This window comes from Parasteatoda tepidariorum, chromosome X2, assembly GCF_043381705.1.
Source record: "Parasteatoda tepidariorum isolate YZ-2023 chromosome X2, CAS_Ptep_4.0, whole genome shotgun sequence".
In the NCBI taxonomy this organism is placed as follows: domain Eukaryota; kingdom Metazoa; phylum Arthropoda; class Arachnida; order Araneae; family Theridiidae; genus Parasteatoda; species Parasteatoda tepidariorum.
Genome location: NC_092215.1, coordinates 36,981,140 through 37,007,000, shown reverse-complemented (window position 1 = coordinate 37,007,000; position 25,861 = coordinate 36,981,140).

Here is a 25,861-nt window from a genome sequence, read left to right as displayed (position 1 = left end):
CAGCAGAATCATCGCAGTGAATAAAATCATCGACGTCAGAAAAAATCACCAACATCCTCAAAGCAACCTGAACTTCATCAACCATAGCCATTCTGCAGCTCATCCAAATCATCTGTGAAAAATCAAAAATATAAACTATGAACTCTATAGAACACTAAAAATAATATAATATAATAAATCAATAGAAATATCCTGCTACAAATTATATCACTATGTAAATAAAAATCACAATCATAATTTCACATAATGTAAATAATCAATTTTTAATATCTATGTTAATTTTTCTCTTTTTTTTTATTTTTATCATTGCATACCATAATGTTGCAAAATCAAAATGTTATCACACAATGTTTTTAATTCATGATGTATGGGATAGGGGCCGCTGCGCGGCCCAGGTACCCAATTTTCTGTTAATAAATGAATGAATGACAGGGTCGTCAGCTTAAGCTTTTTCAAATACAGCGTATTTTTTTGCTTAAAATTGAAATTTTAATTCCATTTCAATACCACTGGGAAAAATCATAATGGAAGGGATTAAAAGTTGGCAGGTATGCAATGCCATGTTAGTTTTATTTGGCTAGATTTGCAAATGTTAGACAGATATATCTAGTTCTATAAAATGTTTAGCATCACATATCTGAAAAAAAGTGTTGAATTATATAAGCTTATGAATCGTTTAAAAATTGCATTGGATAAAAATCTACTAAACTTAATTACCACTTGAAAATATTTATTCGCTGCTCGGAGCAAGTTGGCATCTCTGTGTATATAAATAAAACTATTTTTGTGTCTTATATGTTGCATTAATTTTTTTATATCATTTAAGTAATGATAATAATAATAATAATAAAAAATTACTCGAATTATGTGTTTCTAATAATCGTGACTTCGCCGGTCACTGGTGACCCCATAGCATTCAACGTATTAACACAATATTCGAAACCCACCACTTTTGTGTTATGAATTAAGAATTTACCCATTTATCAAAAAGTTCAATTCGAACATATTATTGCTTATGTAGACTGCATTTTTACGGTGAAATTCCTTTGGGAAAAGAAAAATTTTAAAATCACCACTTATTTTCTTAGAAATACTTCTTTATAGTTTAGTAAATTTTAACTACGTTGCGAAGTCTATGAAATAGGCGTTTCTGGAATGGTGGTAACTGCTACCAGACGTTTAAAGTAAAGGAGATTACAATGACTCATACCTGCCAACTCTTCCGGATTTTCCGAAAGATTTTACTTTCATATTTAAAGTGGTAGCCATACCTACCAACTCTCCCGGATTTTGCGGGAGATTTTATTTTCATATTTAAAGTGGTAGTAAATATATACTATTTTTTCTTTTATAAATTTAATTTTTAAATGATTAAGCTTATATATTAATATGCGTTACTATCATGGTAGTCAACTTAATTTTTTTCAAATACAACGTATTTATTTGCTTAAAATTGAAGATTTAATTCCATTTTAATACCACTGGGAAAAATGATAATGGAAGGGATTAAAAGTTGGCAGGTCTGTGGTAGCTATACTCATGATCCTCCAATTAACTTTTTGAATTATAATGATAAATGAGTTTGACCAGCACTACATATAAATAATTACAATAAATATATAAAAGCATAATAATCCTTGCGCAAGTGAATTTCAACGGGATCAAAATGTAAATATATTTTTGAGTCAGATTGTTTTTCGCTAATTGTGTTACAACTACTCAGAAGATCCATTCTCAGGAACAGTGAAAGTTGGCAGGTATGAAATGTAATAAGCGGGAGTTTATAAGAACCCTAGTGATTGTGAAGAAAACTTATAATGCTTGAAATTTTTTTTCATCTTTTTTTTACATGCCTTCTCAGAGAAAATCATTCGGCAATACTGTAAATGCGACAATTTAACTCCCTTGTGATTCACTCTATGTATTTCTGTAAGATTACTGCAACGATTCAAAATTACGCGGTTAGTAATTATCCTTTGCAAGTTTTACTCTTTATTTTACTACCAGTTTATTTTTAAATTTTGTAGAAAGCGGAGAAATAGCATCCCAGCAATTGAGCCGTGTTAAGTCTTCTAAAAAGTTGGCGATATTTGCTGGTTAACGCCAAGCGTCATATATTTAGGACAGTTCCTTTTTTCTAAGACATCCATTGTGGCGGGAAACTTTTTTCAGCATTTTCATTTATCTGGGTGAATTAAAAGATTCTCAGATACCACAATGATTTAGTTATTTTTGATTAGATCTAGAATTACAAGGAGCAAGTACTTTGTGATCTATCAATGACTTTTTGAATGCCCTAACAGTAGAAAAAAACCAATTAATTTCGATAATATATAATACCACTTTTTCCTTAAAACCACTTTTTGTATCATTTTAATATATAAATTTGGGACAAAACAGGTTAACCAGTTAACTCCCAGCGTCATATATATAGGACAGTTCCTTTTTTCAAAGACATTCATTGTGGTGGGAAACTTTTTTCAGCATTTTCATTTATCTGGGTGAATTAAAAGATTCTCAGATACCACAATGATTTAGTTGTTTCTGATTAGATCTAGAATTATAAGGAGCAAGTACTTTTTGATCTATCAATGACTTTTTGAATGCCCTAACAGTAGAAAAAACCAATTAATTTCGATAATATATAATACCACTTTTTCCATAAAACCACTTTTTGTATCATTTTAATATATACAGTTGGGACAAAACGGGTTAATTGGAGTGAAACTCATGTTTAGAAATTTCTCTGATCACTAAATTAATTCAATATGGTTCTTCTTAGACTTATTTAGATGAAAATGTTAGGGTCGGAAAATATGTTTTGAATATGTTTTCCCTTTCCATGAGTCGTTCTACTCAGAAACACGCTAAATGGCAATAAAAAGTTTTTAGATTGAGTTCTCATAGGCCGTAGGATTTAAGTAGTGATACATATCTGTCAACAACTATGCAGTTTGTCCGCAGTATTCTATTCCGATGAAATTTTGTGGTCCGTAGTATTTCATTTCATCCTGTGATTTGTTTTTAAAATTTTTTTGATTCATAAATTTAACCCTTTGACGGTCAGGGAAATGAGCAGTTTTCGTTTCATTAATTCGCGCAGTATTACGAGCAAACAGTAGTCGAAAGCGGCAGCTGTTTTACCCCGCCGTTCTTCCGAAAATGTCACCCTTCTCAGGCGAGGTCAACTGCTCCGCTTTCTGGAATTGTTATAATAAAGTGGTAGCAAATTATGTAGTAAAATTCGTTGAAGAAGGACAATTACGCCAATTTTTTTAATTGAGTAACCAGTAGATTGTAGCTTTGCATATTATATGATACTTATAATTTTTGATATTTAGTGGTGAAAAAATTACTTAAAAGAAAAAAAAATCTAGACTAATAACTTGAATTTCGCTACCTCTAGAAAATAGTATTTTACAAAGCGGTGCTGTAGATAGCTCACCTCACGCGTTTTAAAAATTTCTTAAAGTATTTGTATTACATAAATAACAGTTTTTACGTACTTTAAAATTTTAAATTAATATTAATAGTAAATTATAAATGATTATAATCAATTGTATAAATAATAGTTTATTATAAATATAAGACAAATATTAAATTGAAAGGACTAAGTAAATACATTTAATGTAAAACTTTACGCAGCATTTAAATACAGTAATTACCTAAATACTCTGAACAAAGTCTACATCAGACTCAAAACTTGATATGCTTTCTGTATCACAATCATAATCATCATCATAATTATCTAACTTTCACTTTTCACCCTATTTACTTTACAAATACCCTAAGAAACGAGCCAAAATACGCATTAAAAGAAGAAGGTAAAAAAATTAATTCCCCCTTCATTATGAAAAGAAATTCACGGAGCCCGTACTGCCATCTGTAGGCAGTAAAACTAACTACGTTTCGAGAGTAGGATTCGTTTTTAACGTAGTTAATGCATATTAATAAAGGCGAACGAGCTCAGCTCGTCAGCGTGCATTGAGGAGAAATTTCATTACGCGAGTAGTGCTCGTTACTAACCATTACTTTCGAAATCTTGCTAACGAGCGGAACTCGTTTGCGCGCATTATGAAGCACGATTCGATTGCGAGCTGAACTCGTTCATAACCGTCAAAGGGTTAAATCGACAACCACATACTATATTTGCGTCGACGAAGTGCATACCTATTTTAAGTATAACACATGCGACTATAATTGTTAGAAGTGGTAGAAACTCATTTCAATTTTACTTATTATCACTTTAATTATGCTTACCTGATATTACAGATACTAGTACTGTTAGTTCAACGCATTCATACTTTAAGCAGAAACATTCCTTGAAATTACTTTCACTAGTTAAACTGAAACAAAATATGCTGGAAAAAGTTTTTAACTTAACTCTCTTTTATTACCACTTTTGCATGAATAGTCACTTGTGGCGATCCTGCTCCTTTAGCCAGTGATCAACCAACGCAATTTGGCAACCATAGGGTATTCGTAGGCCTAGTAAATTTTGTGCCTCGAGCCTTTGTGCCTCGGGGAATAGTGCGCTCGCCCCCCGCGGATTTGACCATCACCTCCTACATCAAGAAGCCTCCACACGGTCTTTTATAAGTAGTCCACGCAGACTGTTTAAAAAGTGAACCAGTTTTGCGCATGCACCCAAAACCTTTTATAAAAGTAATTGCATACCTGCCAACTCTCCCGCATTTTGCGGGAGATTTTATTTTCATATTTAAAGTGGTAGTAAATACATACTATTTTTTCTTTTATAAATTTAATTTTTAAATGATTTTGATCACCACTATTCTTACAAAAATTAAGCTTATATAATAATATGCGTTACTATCATGGTTGTCAACTTAATTTTTCTCAAATACAACGCATTTGTTTGCTTAAAATTGAAGTTTTAATTCCATTTTAATACCACTGGGAAAAATGATAATGGAAGGGATTAAAAGTTGGCAGGTCTGTAATTGAGAGAAATTGATCTTATATATTTGAGAACTGAATCTGTAGTGGTTGACAAGTGAATAAGGCAAACCACGTCGATATCCACGGCAACGAGTTGGCTGACACTCTTGCAAAGAAGGGACTAGACCATCCAGTCCCCTCCACCTCAGAGCTTACATACCTTGAACTTTTTGCAAGGCAAGAGGCCCAGAACAAACAAAAGTGGCTGCTTCCACCTATTCACTACTGGTATAAGGCAAAAAGACCAGGACTCTCTCTATCTCTCCCTGGTGACAGGCAAACCAACACCTGCCTATCCCGACTGGCCAGTGGACACCTGAAAAGTCTCACATTTTCTGCAAATCAAAAGATCTTTCCTCTTTGCCCTAAATGCCAACAAAACCAGGCATCACCTGAGCACATCTTGATCTGTTTAGGGCTGGACTGGAACGATATTCATTCCTCTCCCATTCTGGTTTCGGATTTTCTCAATGTCAACGGATTCATTGATCTGGTCTGACCCCGTCAGACCAGATGGGAATTAGCAACAACAACATAAGGCAAACCAATAATATTCGTAAATAAAATAAATTTTAAGTCATATATTTGCTACCACTTTCTTATTTTAACTATATTCTGTATTAAACGACTCGTTCGGTAAGCTTTCATTCTGAGATTTAACTTAATGTTAACGCAGCACCTCCCTTCCCTTCCACCACATATTATCCAATTTAGATGAAAGAGCAGATATCCATACATGGATAGGTACTCTGAAAAAAGTTGATTAGTTAGTTCGGTAAGTGGATATCTTTCACAGTGGTCTGATCGGACTACCAATAAAAAACTGTGTGGAGGCTTTCAGTTATAGGAGGCGTTGATTTGACCCGGTTGTGACAGGGGTGAAAGCGAGACGGAAAAGAGGAAAGGCTGGTAGTAAAACCATTTAAGTTATTACTAGTTTTCGGGAGGAGTTTACTTATTCTTTCTTCAAACTACGCAACAATTTCTACTTAATCCTAGAAAATTAGCAGATATATATATATATGCTCAAATTATAAAAGAAATATTGATAGTTACAGATATTTAATTTTTGTCGAAAGAAATACTAGAATGAAATGTCTTTCATTCCAGTTTTTACTCTTTTCCGTCTTGCTATATAAGGACTTTCAGCCGTGGGGTGCGAATTTCAGTGGTGGCTGGTCGAAACGAGTTCTGCTATATAAGGACTTTCAGCCGTGGGCTGCGAATTTCAGTGGTGGCTGGTCGAAACGAGTTCTGCTCCTGGGTCGCCCCAACCACAGCTAACGTAAAATTTTCTTAATGGTAGATCGATTATTGGTTAAAGTTCCCTTGTAATCTGGCTAAGAGTGAGAAAGTTTCGTGGTTTTCCTCTTCATGCAACATAAATTTGGGTTAGTTCCATCAAAAGGACGCCCGCGATATTTCATCCAGATTCCAATGTTATATTATATTCCCAATATCTGATTCAGAAGTTCTTTGTTTTCTGGATTGAGTTCAAAATTACAAGTCTATGGAGTTGAATATTAATAGTCGTAAATTGAAAATTTAGGTCGTCTGATCAACGATGGTTATAAAATGAAATAAAATAGAGTAATTTGGAGATATAATTCCAAAATTGAGTATCATATCATGACCATTTATATATTAATTTTTCAAATTAAGTTTTAAGCCATTTTTAAATAACCAAACGACTTGAAAAAATAGTTTGAGGTTTTAAAAAAAAAACTGAAAATTAAATGAAATAAATTTTTTGACCATCAGAAAAATTTGTTTTTCGTTATTAAGTAATTCGATATTAAGTTATTTATTTTTTTAAATGCCTTATTATGTTGGACATTTGCTTCCACTCCTAATCATAAAAGCTATGAGTGAAATTAATATTTTAATATAAAAGAAAGCTTCAAAAGATTTGACCAGAAATTTTACACATTAAAGTAATAAAGTAACATAAGACTAACAAATTTTTGAACCGTAATAGCGGTTTAAATATAAAAGCAAGCTTTCATAACTCTGTGTACAAATAAAAACTTTGATTCTAAACTTTCACTTTGCTTCTAATTGTACAGCCAGAAAAGAAATGGAGGAATGGAGTTAGGAAAAAGAAGTGGGGGTTATGAAAAGATACTATTGCAGAAGAAAGGAAGAAATGGCATGTTCTTACTACCAGTATTTTATGTATACTAACCACTAAATATACTTACTTACCACTAAAAAAAATATTCTTACCACTACAAAAGTGAGTTTGAATAAAATTGGTAACCAATTGTCACTTTTAAAAAACGTATAAAAGTTATAAAATACATAATTCCTTTTGAAGTTTGTAGCATTAACCCTTTCGCGCCGACTGTCACAAATACGTGACAGCAAACAACCGTATCAATCAGGGTAAGAAGATAAAACTGGTAATCAAAGTATTTCTTTAGCAGTTTATTTGTGGGCGGAGTTATAATTTTTTGATTTATTTAATTCACCATTACTTTGTTCAAAATAAAACTATTTAGTTATACTTTGAATTAACATTGATTATATATATGATTAAACTAACAATAATTAAAGTAAAAGCAAAGTAAGTCTGTCAAATTAGTAACGACTACATTTAAGTTACCGTTTTTTATTTAATTGCAACTTGATTCTGATTTTGTACGAATGCTTTTCTGAATCACCCGTCCCCAAGGGGTTAAAGGAATTTATTTTATAAATAAAGAAAAATAAAAGCGGTAAGTTCCTAATAAGTCATGTTAAATATATTTACCACCAAAAAAATGGCATTTTTATAAACTAAATAAGTTTTTTCTTTTAATATCAATTACTGTTCAATTGACCATTTAATAAACAATTTCAATTCCAAAAATACTTTAATTTACCTTTACTAGAAATAAGGGGCCCATTAAAGGGTAAATACTTAATATACACACAAATATTCTGTCACTCCTTTTATAATAGCATGTTCCATATCATCGCATTGTGAAAATTCGGGATTTGATGGCAATTTGTTGCGTATAGAAAGTGTAAAGATTAATTTTTAAATTTTTAACGCTTCCTTATATTCTTAAAGATTTTATTTATGGTATATTTTTCTAGATTTCGTTATATTTTAAAGATTTTACAAGATCAGTTATATTGCCTAGGTTTTTTTTAGGGCAGGAGAAAAAGAAAATAGTGACTTTAACTTGATTTAATTATTCACACAATTTATGGTTTATCAAATCACTTGTATTCACAATCAATAAAATATTTAATTCATGAAAATTTTTGTATCGATGTTAAATTATATTACAAATTCCAAGATGATAGATGGCAGCACTACATTATTATCTAAAACAAAATGAGAGTCATAAAATCGTCAAATAGCATCAATTCTTTGCTAGATGGCAGCACTATGCACTTTTCAGAAACATACTGTAGTTCACGCATTTCCTTCTCCATTTTAGTTAATAGTTATTTCTTGCTTTCCACACAAACAATAAGACTATATTTTACATAATTTTTATATTAATGGCATAGACTAAAATCTTTTGCCCCTAACTAAGGATTAATTTTGTTTATTTCAATCTCCCATCTTATATTGAAATATAAGCAACATATACACATGAAATTAAAAATTATACATTATTTTAATTAAGTGTAAAACTATCATTTATATATATATAAAATATATATATATTTAACCTGGTTGCAAACCCAATAGCAACTACAGAATTTCTTCCGTTTTTACAAAAATATATTTTCTTAGTGGTGAAAAAATTATGTATTAATATTTCCATAAATTAAAATTAAATTTTTTTCCCCACTACTACATTTAAATTATAGAAACAAATGTACCCAGGTTGCAAAATGATAACATTTAAGATCAGATATATAGATGCAACATAATGATGCCGTGCTAGAAAAAGCCTATCATCTAATAATATTATATAAGACTAGGAGGCTTTGCCCCCTACTCGCTGGCGCTCGCCAACCCCGGAACTGCTTTCGCAGTTCATTTCGGATTGCTTCGCAATCCAATGCTCGCATTGCTCGCTCATTGCATACGGTCTTAACGTCTAGCTTTTGTATACTTTTTTGAATACTGATGTTCCGAAAACTTTTCACTGTAGAAAATTCTAAACCTGTACATTTCAATATTAATTTGAAATTGCAAACAGTTCACATATTTTGCTTAATCACACTATTCTAAATTTCAGTTGTTGAGAAAAGTAACTGTTGTAAGTTTTGTTTTAAAGTCTTTCCCACCAGAGGGCTAAAGCCATGTGTTGTAAAACAATATGAAATAGTAGTCTGCCACTGAACGCCGGATGTAAAGCATCGGCTTCGATGAAGATAATTTTGTATTTTTAATTCTCTGATGGGCGCCACCCTAATAATATGGAATTTGTAAAATAAATGCATATAATTTTGATTGTTGATGAAGCTCATCATTTAGTATTTTCATCAGTGTTCAGAAGCAGAACAACTATAAGTTTTTTTATTTTATCACAAAAATATAAAATGTATAAAAAACATAGAAAAGAGTAAGAAAATGAGTATAGTCATAGAAAAAGTTAAAATTATAATATAGTATTTGTCAGTTAAAATATAACTTTTTGTTTAATTCATTGTAAACAATTCAAATTTCTCCGAAGCAATTCTAAACCTTAATTTTGTTCTAAATGTCAGCATTCAGACACACAACAGAAATTTAATATGAAGTTCTAAAATGCATATGTATATACATATATGTGTAAAAAAGGGATCATAGTAATTATATAAGTAAAAATTAAGGTAGTATTGTTATGTTGAAACACAATATTTTTAGTTTTGATGTCAGCAATGCAATTCAATTTTCCACGAAAATTTAATTGCATCAATTTAATTAAATTTCTGAGGCAACTCTTAACCTCTAAATATTATTTTTTTATGTACACATTTCTAAATGCCAGGATTCAACCACAAAACAACTTGAAGTCCTCAAATTTAGCATGAAGTTGTAAAATGTAATGAAAGAGGGTCATAGCAATAATGTAAGTAGAAGTAAAGTTAGTACTGTAAAATTAAAACAATATTTTTAATCAATGAGCCAAGTTCTTTAAGAAGCAGTTGTAGAAGTAGCTGGATAGAAGTTTTTTATTTGAAACTTTTTATAGAATTTCTTTAAAAACACAATTTTTAATCTGGGCATTTGGCGATACAACACTTATAGAATTGAAGGATTTGTTACGTCAGGCGCTCAGGTATCATACTTTTGATCTAGTTGCGCTTCTACGTCATTTTGATTTATGTTGCTAAGTTAACTTTCAAAAAATTCTATAGCTGGCAACAGCATTTTTATTTTTTAAGTGGTTTATTTTTATTTCTTTTAGAATTCGTAATTTTTTTAGCGAAATGTTTTTTAACCTAACAGAATTTTTTGCCGACTGTTTTCTCTATAAATGAAGAAAATAAAGTAAATATTTAAGCATTGAGAAAAAATCTTATTTAGTTGTACAAAGTACTTCTTTAAAAATGAAAACTGTTGCCATCAGCGGAAAGGAAATACAGCCAAAATTTGGGAGCTGCGTAAGAGAATTATATATAATAGATTAGATAGCATTTAATATAACGTTGAACTTTTAAAACTGTCATCTATTTTATTACTTTCGGTTCGTTGCCACTTTTTTGGGAAAGGCACCTCATATTATTAATAAATTGATATTTATTGATGAAAAAAATAATAAATTGAAACATTCCACAAAATAACTGTTTTTTTTTTTTTTTTTTTTTTTTTTTTTTTTTTTTTAAAAAAAGACCAGAAAACGCAAGATAACATTATTGAAAACTAATTTGGTTCGCGAACTAACTGGAAAAACTTTTTTATCAATTGTTGTTTAGATTACCAATTACATCGAAATCTTAAGCCTCGCAGGCCACTTTTCAACACTTCAAAGGTAATTATAATCTTAATTTAAATAAATATGGGAGAAATTATATAAACGAAATGAAATTTCAAAAATAAGCATGTCAGCATAAATAATAATTTTTCAGGGGGCACACTGTCCTGCTAATATGCTGGAGCCTTTTTGCAGTAAGTTCTTCAACCAAAAACTGACTGTGCCACGAGTTCCCATAATGAAAGGCAAAATTGGAATAGCACAATTATACAAAAATTAGATTCAATCCAGAAAAATACAATCACATCTAAATTCACACAAGTCAATAACCACACAATCCGAACAAGTGCAATCAAAAATAATCAAATCAAAATATAAATCTTAACCTTATAAATAAATTATGGTGTAAAAAATTTTTTCGTAAAAATGCAAATAAATATTAGCAAAAATACTGGAATAACAATTTCCCATCGAAATAATTGAAGAATACCATCTCATCAAAATCCCATCCCATCGAAGAATTTCCCATCGAAATAATGAATTTGCTTATAAAAATAATACCATTAAAATGATAACTCTCTAAAATTTTTACATTACATTAATTAATCCAATCTTCCCTAATAATATCCTCAATAAGCAAATTGGTATTAAAAATTAAAATCTTGTAATATTTTAAAATAAAACTATTCGACTGAAAATAATCATAAAAATATACTAAGGATATCATTTATTAACTTCCACTTTATAAAATTTATAAATGCTTGACAGTATTTACAATTACGTTTTTCCTGTATGTGTTTACAGTTACTCTCGTAAAAAATCGTTCCACGTTTAATTCGATTATAGCACGAGGAATTTTAATGATTCAATATTCCTTCATATTCACAAATTTCCTTAATTATTATCCATAAAAACATTATGCTTATACACTTGATTTGAGGGTAATTCAGAATATGCATGTAAAACTGCGTTCATTTAGTTTAGTAAATGATTAAAATAATGCTAATGCAATAACAAAATTTCTTTATAACAATAATCTAGACACAGTAATTTTTAAATAAACATATTTAATTTTTTTTTTATCTTTGCCTTCGAACTAAAAATTGGTAACCTTGTAAATCAAACTTTGGTTTGTAAACCTCTGTGTTAAACACAGTTGAATTTTAGCACAAATGATAATTACGTCAACATGTAAGGATATAATATCGGGAGCAACTTTATTTTAATACTGACGTTATACACTTACTCAAGCTTGTGACTATATACATTAGCAGCAGCAGCACTGTGCTTAGTGCTTTAATTTTTATTTATTCGTTTAAAGTATTTTCTTTTTATTTACTTTTTGTATTAAATAATATAATGGAACAATTCTATTAAGAGTAAAAAATTTCTCTGATTGACTTAATGTTCTAACTATAGGCAACGATCATGAACATAAACATTATGATTAAAAAAATAAAATCAACGTAAAAAAAAGAATCATTTGAAGTCATTTTAATAATTTTTAAGTTTCATTTGAAAGTTTCCGCATATTATTAGCGGAAACATGTTTTGTAAATGCATATTATGGTTTGTCTTTTCTTACAAATTCATGAATACCATAGAGTCGACTCCAGCCTCCACACTTTTTAATAAGCATACCCTCCAACTTATGAGGATTTTGAAAATAATTATTTCTAGTGGTAGCGAACCAAAGTAGAAATTTTTAAAGCAAATGGATCTCTCATAAAACTTTTATCAGAACTTAAGAATCTAGCCATATGCCCTGCACTTTTATAAGTAATAGTGGACAAGTTACGCTAAAATTAATTTTTTTTTAAATATTAAGACATTAATTTTGCTACCGTCGGAAAAGAAGATTTCTGAAACTACGGAAATTCCGTAGCAGTTGGAGGGTATGAATAAGTAGTCTGTGCAAACTATATAAAAATTGAACGAGTTGGGCACATGAACCCAAATTCTATTTTAAAACCAGGTGAAAGAAATTTTTCATATATATTTGAGAATTGAATCTGTAGTGGTTGACAAGTAAAAAGGACAAATCAATGAAACTCATAAATGAAAAATGAAATTTAGACATATATTTGCTACCACTTTCTTATTTTTACTAGATTTCCTATGGAATGGCTCTTTCGTAAACTGGTTTACTTTCATAGTGGTCTGATTAGTGGTCTGAGTCTACCTATTAGAAACCGCGTGGACGATTTCAGGTATGGGAGGCGTTGCCCCAGCCTCTGCTTAAATTTTGTTTATTTGCAAAGCCCTGCTTAAAAAAATTTACACACAGCACCTAGTATTTTATGGAAAACCTATTTACTATGTTTGTAATTCATAATCCCATATTAGCGAAATGCAAGCTATGGAACTGTTTAAAACAAAAATAAATTTCGTGATAGCAGCGTTCTTAAAAATGTGACTGATGGCAGTTAAATTTCAATCATTAATACTAAAAGAAGCTTTTAAAAGTTGATGTAAGAAATGCATGTCTTTTCGTCTCATTCTTGTATGCAGTTGTATGTTTGTGCAAATTTAATTAAACAAATATTTTTTAATTTTTTATTGAAATGTTTTGTCCCTTTTTTTGCAAAGATTGTTGTTTTCTGTATATAGTAGTTTTAAACAAAATTAGAATCCTTCAAAAAATATGATGTGCCAAAATTATTTTTACAATAAAAAAAAAGAATTGACAATTTTCATTATAATCCTTAAATCATTATTGACAGGTTTCACCTTCTGAAAAAAAGTCTATGGTTGTTTTAAATTTTTGTTCAGATTTTTTGTTAAAAAGTTTCAGGAACTAAAAACGTTTTGTAAGTATTTCTCTATTTATTTTCAATGAAAGAAGGTATATGAAAATGTATGGTATGGGAGTAAATAATTAGGTTAAATTTTTAATTATTTACCTTTATTATCATAATTATTACAAACCATGACACTTTAAGAATTCAAACAATAATTTTATTTTAAGCTTGAATAAATCTTTAACCCCTTGGGGACGGGTGATTCAGAAAAGCATTCGTACAAAATCAGAATCAAGTTGCAATTAAATAAAAAACGGTAACTTAAATGTAGTCGTTACTAATTTTACAGACTTACTTTGCTTTTATTTTAATTATTGTTAGTTTTATCATATATACAATCAATGATAATTCAAAGTATAACTAAATAGTTTTATTTTGAACAAAGTAATGGTGAATTAAATAAATCAAAAAATTATAACTCCGCCCACAAATAAACTGCTAAAGAAATACTTTGATTACCAGTTTTATCTTCTTACCCTGATTGATACGGTTTTTTGCTGTCACGTATTTGTGACAGTCGGCGCGAAAGGGTTAAACAAAGCTGCAATTTTACTTTATGGAAATAAATAATGGCATATAGCTATTTTTTTAAGATTGTAAGAAAGAAATATTCTTTAAAGCTAAAATACCCTATCAATTCAAATAAATATATAACTTTACAACTATATAGTATGGCTTTCATTGCATAATTTGATTAAGTGAATAATGATAGTTGTAAAATTAGAAATGACTTAAAGTAAAATGAAATGTGACTCGAGCAATGATTTTATACAATATGTATTATAAACAAACAAGTTAAATTAAAATTTTGATAAAATTTGCTCATTTATAAAAAAAAGAGAAAAAAATGAGAATACATTTAAAATGAAAAATATTCATTTAAAATGCTTTATGACTTATAATTTATCAGAGAACTCTTGGTATAAAAAATATCCACAGTTAAGCTACTCAAGTATTATTTCTTTGTTAAACTTAAAAACTTCATTCAAAAAAATTAGCTGGACACAAAATACAATTTGGAATAAGAGAGAGAAAGAAGGATTATAGTATAATTTAATAATATAATTTTATTTGATATTTCTAAATTTCCAACAAAGTAAATAATGCATTGAATGCCTTTATAAAACAATTTTACTATATATTACCACCTTAAAACAATACAGATAATAAAGTTAAATTATATCGCTGAATTATTCTATTGACAACCAATTATTTCTTTTTCGTATTCCAAAAATAAAACGGAATGGTAGATAATAAGAGAAAATTTAGAAAATAATATTATATGTCATCGAAACCAATGTAAAAGAATATTAGGTGAACACTAGATAATATTAGTTTGTATATAATCTAACGTTACATAGATGCCAACTTGCTCCGGACAGCAAATACATATTTTATAGTGGAAGTTCATCAGTTGTGATTCTTGGTTTAATAAATTCAATTTAGTAGATTTTAATCTACCACTATTTCTGAATAATTCGCAGGCTTATATAATTCACCACTTTATAGTACTAATGCCATGCTATTCCTTTTAAAACGCAAGCAAAATTAGTCAAATATTTGCAAAATTTACTTTCTAGTTATTTACCATTTTTTTTAATTATTTTGGCATGTCCGGAGCAGTTGGCATCTCTGACGTTACATAATTAAGAGAAAATAGCGATTTCTTGTATCTTTCTAATATTCGAAAGCTATGAAAATAGCGCTAGATTTTCTGATTTCATATAATAGTATGTGCTTCTTGGGTCACATCTGTCTCATCTGTACGGTACTTTTAAACATTTAGCATTTCGAGCTCTGAGTACTTTGAAATATTATTTAAATGACTTTAAGCACTAATTCGTTTTAAAAAAAAATTATGTAGTTTTGCTATGTAACAATTAATAATTAAATATATATTGTGGTAACGAAATTAATTTAATGTTTTCGAAAATTTTTAATTTCAAAGAGTCATGTATATATTGTGGTAACGAAATTAAATTAATGTTTTCGACAATTTTTAATTTCAAAGAGTCATATATATATTGTGGTAAAGAAATTAAATTGATTTTTTCAAAAATTTTTAATTTCAAAAAGTCATGTCAGAGGTGCGCCAACGAAGTGCTAAAGTTTATTCTTCAAATTTTATTTATATTTAAAAATTCCATTCAAAATCTGCATGCATCTTATCGAGCACATACGATTCAGTTTTACAGTCAAAATTTATTTATTATATCACTTATTCTTCTAAAGGAAAAGAAATCGAGGCTTTGAAAAAATCTGAATTGGTTTCCCAGATTTAAACATACACAGATTATTATTATTCTAAACTGCAGATAATAATTAATCCTTAATACTACTTTCAATTAATATATAAATAATTTCTTTTCAGTTTTATTTTTATTAAAATGTTTTAAAATGCTTCTTTTTAATTAAACTATGTTAAAAGATATAGAAAGACGATTTTTTGCATTGTTTAATTTACACATATATAGCTTCAAATTGTAACAGCAATTTCTTCTATTTTTTTCCTCCTTTTTTTTTTAATTTAAAAAAGGGGGAAGTAAAATAAGCTTAGTGCTGCCATCTATAAACTGGAGAAAATAAATAACTTTGCGTCGTATTGATTTTCAAATACAATTTAAATAAGGGAGGAGATTAAGTGTTGATAAATATTATAAATTCATTAAAATCATTCATTATAAATTATTTTGAAGATATCTAGCGTTTGTTTGTCTTTTTATGAAATTTGATCGTTTATCTTTATTTTGAATGCTACAAACGTATAAGGTAGTTGCAACCATTTTTCATGTAGAGTAGTAGGAAATAGTTGATACCTCTTTTTTTACAGAGCACTTTTTAAGCTATTCTGAACTATACGGCAGCTATTCTGAAAATGTTCCCATGTGACCGGATATTGCTTATGAAAGCGGATGTGGAAGTAAAACAATATAAATAAACTTTAGGAATTTTTATTTATTATTCAACTCTTAATATTTCTTTTTCGTATGATAAAAAGTATAATAAAGACCTACGTGTAATGGTACACCACAAATTTTGCAAATATATCTGGTTTCGTAAAGTTATAATAAATTGGAAGAGAATTAAATAGTATAACGTGAAATGTAAGGAAAATTACACTATTACTTTTAAAATAGTTACCACGAGACTATTTTAAAATGCTTGGGCACGAAAACACGAGTTAACTCTTGAGCGGTCAGCAATGTATTAACCGGTTAACGCCCAGCTCCATATATTTAGGGCAGTTCCCTTTTTCAAAGACATTCATTGTGGTGGGAAATTTTTTTCAGTATTTTCACTTATCTGGGTGAATTAAAAGATTCTCAGATACCACAATGATTTAGTTATTTCTGATTAGATCAAGAATTATAAGGAGCAAGTACTTTTTGATCTATCAAAGACATTTTGAATGCTCTAACTGTAGAAAAACCAATTAATTTCGATAATGTATTTTACCACTTTTTCCATAAAACCACTTTTTGTAACATTTCAATATATAAATTCGGGACAAAACGGGTTAATGTGACTTTCGCCGATCCCTCACTAGCACGAGATTGTCACTTTATTAGCACTAGATTTACGGACGTTTCTTATATACCTATCTCTACGGACACACGTCAATTTGACTTATGAAAGAATTGTGATTCTTAATTTAATAAATTCAATTTAGTAGATTTTTATCCACCACTATTTCTAAATAATTCGTAGACCTATATAATTCAGCACTTTATAGTACTAATGCCATGCTATTCCTTTTAAAACGCAGGCAAAATTAGTCAAATATTTCAAAATTTACTTTGATGTTATTTACCATTTCTTTAATTATTTTCGCGTGTCCGGAGCAGTTGGCATCTCTGCACTTAGAAGCCAATGTACATGTATACTATAAGAAAAAAAATGAAGATATGCGATATATATTTATGAAATATTCTAGTATTTTATGTTTCAATACTCGAATTAAGCAACTAAAACCTTCAAAATCTGACACTCTGACATCAATTGACATTCTGCGTTTGTTTTTTCTATTATTGCTTATCGGCAACAGGAGATTATCACTTGTTTTATTTGAGATAACGAATCGAAGTATTGTCGGTACATTCCTATTTATTATTGATGTGATAATTGCTTGTTTACTTAAACTTTTGTCTAAATTATGATAGCGTCAAATTGACGTATATCCGTAGAAATAGGTATACCACATAGAGAATTTCAATATTTCAACGCTTTTGAGGTAAATAGCATTTAATATATATTTACTTCGATCAATGGTTAAAAGTCATTTCAAGAGATAAAATAAAAATTCAAACCGGTTTTATAATTTTCCTTACAAAAGTCGAAATCCGTCATAATGACGTGTCCCTTAAACCTACTGTTAACATACCGCTCTAGTAATAGAGCATCAGTAAACTTATTAGAAGTGGCGTAGCCCTTAAATCCAGGGCTGAAAGTATATATATAACAAGACGGAAAAGAGTAGAAACTGGTAAAAAATAAATTTGATTCTTAGATTTTTTCCGGGAATAATAAAATATCCATAACTACCAAATTATTTTAACGTATAAAATTTATATTATGAATTACTTCTTCCAAAGATGCCAACTGCATACCTGCGAACTTTTAATTGCTTCCATTATCACATGCCCTTCAACTTATGAGGGTTTTGAAAATAATTCTTTCTAGTTGTAGCGAACCAAAGTAGAAATTTTTAAAGCAAATGGATCTCTCATAAAACTTTTATCAGAACTTAAGAATCTTGCCATATGGCCTGCACTTTTATAAGTAATAGTGGACAAGTTACGCTAAAATTAATTTTTTTAAATATTAAGACCTTAATTTTGCTACCGTCTGAAAAGAAGATTTCTGAAACTACGGAAATTCCGTAGCAGTTGGAGGGTATGTTAACATACCTGTCAACATTCACTTTTTTCGAGAATAGATTTTCCAAGTGGTAGTAAGACAATTACCGAAAAACTACCTTCCTCAAAATTATATTTATATTTTAAACAGGTTTAAATTCGCTATCGTAAAAACTAATATGCTTTTATATATTTGTTGTAATTATTTACATGTAGTGGTAGCCAAACTAATTTATAATTATTATTATAATTCAAAAATTTCAGCGGAATAGCATGAATTTCGCTACCACTTTAAATATTGAAATAAAATCTTCCGGGAAAATCGGAAGAGTTGGCAGCTTTGCGTTATGCTTCTTCACAGTAGTGTCAAAATGGAATTAAAATTTCGATTTAAGTAACAAAAAAAAAAGTTGTATTTGAAAAAGCTCAAAGTGACAACAACGACAGTAACACATATTTATATATATGCCTAATTTTTTTAAGAATTGTGGTGATCAAAGTGATTCAAAAATTAAGTTTATAAAATAAAAAATAATGTTTATTTACTACCACTTTAAATATAAAAATAAAATTTTACTCAAACTGTGTAAAAGTTGGTAATGGTCGCATAATAATATTGCCATGATTAGAAAATACAACTAGATCGAAGATTTACATGAATTGCAAAGAAAATTGAAAATAGCCATGATTAGATAAGAAAACATGATATACACACTTAATATGTGATACTTAAGTACTATAAAGTGCAGAGATGCCAACTTGCTCCGGACAGCGAATAAATATTTTCGAGTGGTAGTTTATTAATTATGATGCTTTGTTTACTAAATTCAATTTATTAGATTGTTATTCACAACTATTTCTAACTAATTCGTAGTCTAATATATTCACCACTTTAAAATATTTATGTCATGTCAAGCCTCTTAAAAAGCAAGCAAAATTATTAAAATATTTGCAAATTTTAGTTTGTAGTTATTTACCGTTTTTTAAATTATGTTGGTGTGTCCGGAGCAGTTGACATCTCTGAAAGTGGTGAATTATGTAAGCCTACGAAATATTTAGAAATGGTGGTGGATAAAAATCTACTAAATTGAATTTTTTGAACCAAGAATCACAATTGATAAACTATCACTTTAAAATATATATTTGCTTTCCGGAGCAAGTTGGCATCTCTGCTTCTTCTCCGAGAAAAAATTAATAGTCGTGAATTGTTTATTGTTAAGAATAGATTTACTCCTCCCGATAATGATCTGTTATTGAAATAATTCTATTACCAATATTTTATTTTTTCCGTTTTGCATTCAGGGTTGCTTCAATCATTTTTAAATAATTCAAAAACGCATCATTTTCTCTAAAAAGAAGTTTTGTTGTTCAAAAACAACAGCAAGTCGCAATAGAAAAAATACATGAATAAATAAAATCAGCATGTGAAATACATTTGCAAAGCTGACAATTCTTCCGGAATTATCGGAAGGTTTCATTTTCATATTTAATGTGAAACTGAAATTTTTACTTATTAACTTTAACTACCACTGTAGATGTATAGAACAATCATATATATAAAAGTGGGATAACCAAACGTATACGAGTTAAAAAATTTTTGAATTTCTATGTAAATCAAAGACGTTACAGGCGTCTAAAATTGTCAGAAGTTTCATTTACATATTAGACACGTTCACGCCGGGTTGACCCACCAGTGGGTCACGCTAGATTGTTTCATCTTGACAGCGCACCGGAGTAAAAACTGGTAACAATAAATTTCATTATTTAGTTATTTTCCGGGAATAATAAAAATCTATAACTACCTATTGTTTTTAACGGATGCAATTTTTATATTGAATTGCTTCTTCGCCGTGATAAATTTCCTTACAGTGTATTGTTATTGTTGAGAATATTATCCAATAGCATACCTGCCAACTTTCACTCCTTCCGAGAATGGATTTTCAAAGTGGTTGTAAAACAATAACCGAAAATCAATCTGATTCAAAAATATATTTATATTTTGGTCCCTTTGAGATCATATATTTATTGTAATTATTTATATGTAGTGGTGGTCAGACTCATTTATAATTATCATTATAATTCAAAAAGTTAATTGGAATAACCTGAGCATTGCTACCAGTTTAAATATGAAAATAAAATCTTCCGGAAAATCCGGAAGAGTTGGCAGGTATGTAATAGTGAAATAGTTCTTCTACTAGTATTTTCTCTTTTCCCGTACCAGTATTTTCACTTTTCCCGGCGTGAACGTGTTAAAGTTATACTGAAATTTTTACTTATTAACTTTAACTACCACTACAGATGTATGGAACAATCATATATATAAATGTGGGATAACCATATATCTATTAGTTTATTTCCCTGGTTTTTTATATAAAGCAAAGACGTCACAGGCGTCTAAAAGTGTCAGAAGTGGTAGAAACTCTAATAAGTTTATGTATAATCTATTTGAATTGTCCAATAGCAGCAAACACTATGATTTGCATAGCAAAGTATTCATATTTAACATAAAACGTAGTTTACTCATTTTCAGTAATAAACGAGTGAAATGTGCTAAAAAAGCTAATGCACTTTGTCTATTTATTAATTACTTTTTTTTTTACAATTTTAGGCCCCTGTAGCATTTTTGAAATATGTTTATCTGTAATTGAATTTTCAATTTACATATTGCTACCACTTCGGAAATTTTTTTTTTAAAACGATAAAAAAATACACTTTCTTCTTTTAATTTTCTGAAACGTTTGTATTTTTAAGGGAAAAAAAATATTATGCTTCGTAAGGCGCTTTATTCGTAAACTTTGTACATTTCTCACTTTTCCTCTATAAAGCAGGTTCTTCTTTATTTATTGCTCTTGCCGCAATAGCTTTAAAAATTACTGTCTTAAGGAGTTATGATTTATAGTTTGTTTTCAGTATGAATATCAATATGGATTATGATTGTGTTCTGCATCTTTTTATCTTCTACAACCCGTTTACAATTAACTGAATATTTCATTTTTAGTTTTCAATTCTATGGTGTTCAATTGTTTCACAAAAATTTAAATTTATGCCAAGACGGAATATCATCAATGTTATGTGTCGCCATCTATTGCATTTGAATTGAAAGATTCGTGAATAGTTAAAATGACACTTAAATTTTTGTCATGATAGATTAAACAAATTGGAAGTTTATTTTGAAAGAATAATTCTGGCATTCGTGTCCCGGAAAGGAGAAAGAACTAGTAGTAAAATCAGTTTATAGATGGTTCTTTTTAGGGAGAATAAAATATATCTGACCTAGTACAAGACCTAGTACAGTTAATGCATAATACTTGACTGTTTGTAATATAGAAAAAGATAATTGTAGTAGATAACTTTTAATCAAGAGCACAAGTAAGAACTGTCTGACCGGGATACAACCTGAAAAATATGCATTCAAATATATTTCTTAAATCATGCATATTTGTTTTCCTTTGTATTTTGCAACAATAATTCTACAAATGAGAATCAGAAATTTTTGCGAGCAAATTCAATTTCAAACAAAAGTTTACATTTATAGCAACATTTAAATTTTGAAACACACTAAATTTAATAAATAGCATATTTTATTTAAATTTTGGAAATTAAATATGGCTTGTACACAAAAGAAAATCAACGAGTTCTAGTGCTTTATAATATTTTTTTATGTATTCATTTATTTGGCTATATTTTCTAGTTAGTGAAAAATATCAGTTAATACATTCAATTTAAAAATACAACCTTAGCAATTAATTTATCAATTCAAGTAGATTCAAGATGGCGTGTAACAAGTATTTGTACCCATTAAGGGGAGAAAAAAATAATATTTAAATGCACGATGCACTGCTTAATTTGCGAGATTTCCTAGGGGTCAAGAGTTGAAACCCTCTTGGCCCCCTTGAATGCAAAAACATTGCTGCCACATTAAATATAAAAACAAATTCTTCCCGATTTTCCGGAAGAATTGGCTGGTTTGAGCTTATGGAACCATTTCCTTAATTTTCTAAGACAACTTTGATCTTCTAATCAACACTTTCACCGCACCAGCGCGAGACGAAATTCTTCCCTACAGTTTATGTCAATATAACAGAACGAGTTTCAGCAAAATGTATATTACCATCTAACTATTTTATATTATTAAAAATATTATTATTAAAAATAAAATATTATCTCTCGAGAGCAATAAATAAATCAATGAAAAGACACTTGTTGTAAATTTTAACCCCTTGGGAACGGGTGATTCAGAAAAGCATTCGTACAAAATCAGAATCAGGATGTAATTAAGTAAAAAACTGTAACTTAAATGTAGACGTTTCTAATTTGACAGACCTATTTTGCTTTTACTTTAACTATTGTTTGTTTAATCATATATATAATCAATGTTAATTCAAAGTATAACTTAATAGTTTTATTTTGAGCAAAGTAATGCAGAATGAAATAAATCAAACAATTATAACTCCGCTCACAAATTAACTGCAAAGGAACTACTTTGATTACCAGTTTTATCTTTTTACCCTTTTTGATACGGTTTTATGCTGTCACGTATTTGTGACCGTCGGCGCAAAAGGGTAAAAGGCTAAAATTTTTGCTAAAAAAATTTATTTTATTGATTGACATTTCTCAACGATAAATACCACATAACCGACTCTACTTGACTGGCAGTAAACAATTACATACCTGCCATACTTTATACTTTTCAAAAAAGTGTTTTCCTAGTGGTAGGGAAATGCCAAATCAATTGAGATCGTTTCAATGATTAACCCCTCAACGCACAGATTTTTTGAAGAAAACGGCCAAAAAAATTTTTTTTCTTAATGAAACAAAACACACTTTAGAACATTGTCTTTTCTTTTGGTGGAAAAATTTGATATATTGCGCTTTTGTTCCATGGAAAAAGGCTATATTCAGGCTCCGGACATGCCAAAATAATTTTAAAAAAACGGTAAATAACTATGAAGTAAATTTTGCAAACATTTAACTATTTTTGCTTGCGTTTTACGCAATAAGTATAGCATAACATAAGTACTATAAAGTGGTGAATTACATGCATTCTATTGTAATGACCATATAACTGACTTTATAAAAAAGTGATATTTGAGTCTAAACTAAGAATGTATTCTGGTACTAGGAACACTAATGTATATACTAGTTTAAAAAATCGCATTTCAGATTAATACAAAAACCGCATCAATAATGTAATAGGATGAACATTATCTGCTCAAAACCACTTTTCCGAATCAAATTTGCATTTCTTTCAGCCACTACACTGCTGTCTTTCTTAGTGTATGACCAGGCAGGATGCTGGATATGTAGGGTACCTCGGTATTTGCCGCGAAGCACCACCAACCCATTCATTTTATACTGGTTTGTTCTGTGCTTATAAGTCATGAAAAAATAAGCTTATACTGGTAAAAAAAAAGACAATGGTATTATTATTTGTAATATTTTGATATGATACAATCTGACATGAGGAATGCGGTTACTGAGCTATATTTATTGTTGTCGTCTATTAAGATGATGTCTAGCAAATGATAGAAGTTCGAGGTCGTACAGCTTCTAGCGACGCTATAGAATTTACAGTTGAGTTTGGCAATGAAGCAGTTAATTTCTTGTATGTCTAGATCCTTCCTTAGCAGTCTGTTGCAGATACATACCCTCCAACTTATGAGGATTTTGAAAATAATTCTTTCTAGTGGTAGCGAACCAAAGTGGAAATTTTTAAAGCAAATGGATCTCTCATAAAACTTTTATCAGAACTTAAGAATCTAGCCATATGGCCTGCACTTTTATAAGTAATAGTGGACAAGTTACGCTAAAATAAATTTTTTTTAAATATTAAGACATTAATTTTGCTACCGTCTGAAAAGAAGATTTCTGAAACTACGGAAATTCCGTAGCAGTTGGAGGGTATGCAGATAGCTCTTGGGGCACCAGTCACGTATCTTAAAAATTTTCCTTCTGTGTACATACCTGCCAACTTTTAACCCCTTCCATTATCATTTTTCCCAGTGGTATTAAAATGGAATTAAAACTTCAATTTTAAGCAAGCAAATACGTTGTATTTGAGAAAACTTAAGTTGACAACCATGTTAGTAACGCATAGTAATATATATGCTTAATTTTTGTAAGAATAGTGGTGATCAAAATCATCTAAAAATTAAGTTTATAAAAGAAAAAATTGTATATACTTACTACCACTTTAAATATGAAAATAAAATCTTCCGGAAAATCCGGAAGAGTTGGCAGGAATGTGTGTATGACAATTTTTTCTTTAAATTATCACTGATAGTGGTTAGGGCGGGGCTAGCGAAGGTAAGAATAGGTCGGATGGCTTGTAGGTATATTGTTCTTTTATTTGCTAGGTTTAGCTTTGAATTTTTATTTAAAAGTGCTTTTCTAATGGACTCATTGATGTGAGCACTTCAGTTGAGATTGTTCGAAATTGTAATGCCAAGATACTTAGCTTGTCTAACTGGGGTGATTTTATAGTTAAATAATTCGATTGTTGGTATCTTATTTTTGTGCTTCTTGCCATTAATAATGATTAAATTGCTCTTATCAGGATGAAGCTTGATTCTCCATTTTGCGCACCAAATTTCCACTTCATGGAGTTTATGTTGTAATAGGCTGATAGCTCTATTAGTGTCCATTAACTTAGTCACTATCACCGTGTCATCGGCATTTAGTGCAACAAATTCGTTTTTGTTATTATTTAGTGGAAAATCAGCGGTATATAGGAGTGGGCCTAAGATAGAACCTTGAGGGACTCCTGCACTGATTTTGCTGTAGCTAGAATAGGTATTATTCAATTTAATTCTGAATTCTCTATTGATAAGGTAAGAGTAAAGAAGTCTTAAGATATTAGTTGGGAAGTTCAAATTACTGAGCTTGACCCTTATGCCATACTCGATCGAACGCTTTCGCGACATCGAGTAGGATAAGGGCAATCGTTTCATTTTTAAATTTTCCGTTGCTAATATACTCCAGGATATTAATGATCTGTTTGGTAGTCGAGAGATTGAGTCTAAAACCATATTGTTGCTGTGGTAGAACATCAAGATATTTTTTCATTCTACTGTTGATTTTTTTTCCAAATATTTTTGAAATAGTCGGTAAGAGATGGATTGGTCTGAAATTGCTAGGATTGGACACATCCTTACAAGGTGTAGGACCAGGGCTACCAGGGCTGGAATTAAGACGGAAAAAAAAGTGGTAGTAAAACTATTATATTTTTAATTTCGTGAGCAACAATGTACGCTCGCGTTGATCCAATTCTCCAATTCACAAATGTTTATTACATACCTGCCAACTTTCACTTTTTCCGAGAATGGATTTTCAGAGTGGTTGTAAAACAATAAACGAAAAACAATCTGACTCAAAAATATATTTATATTTTGATCCCGTG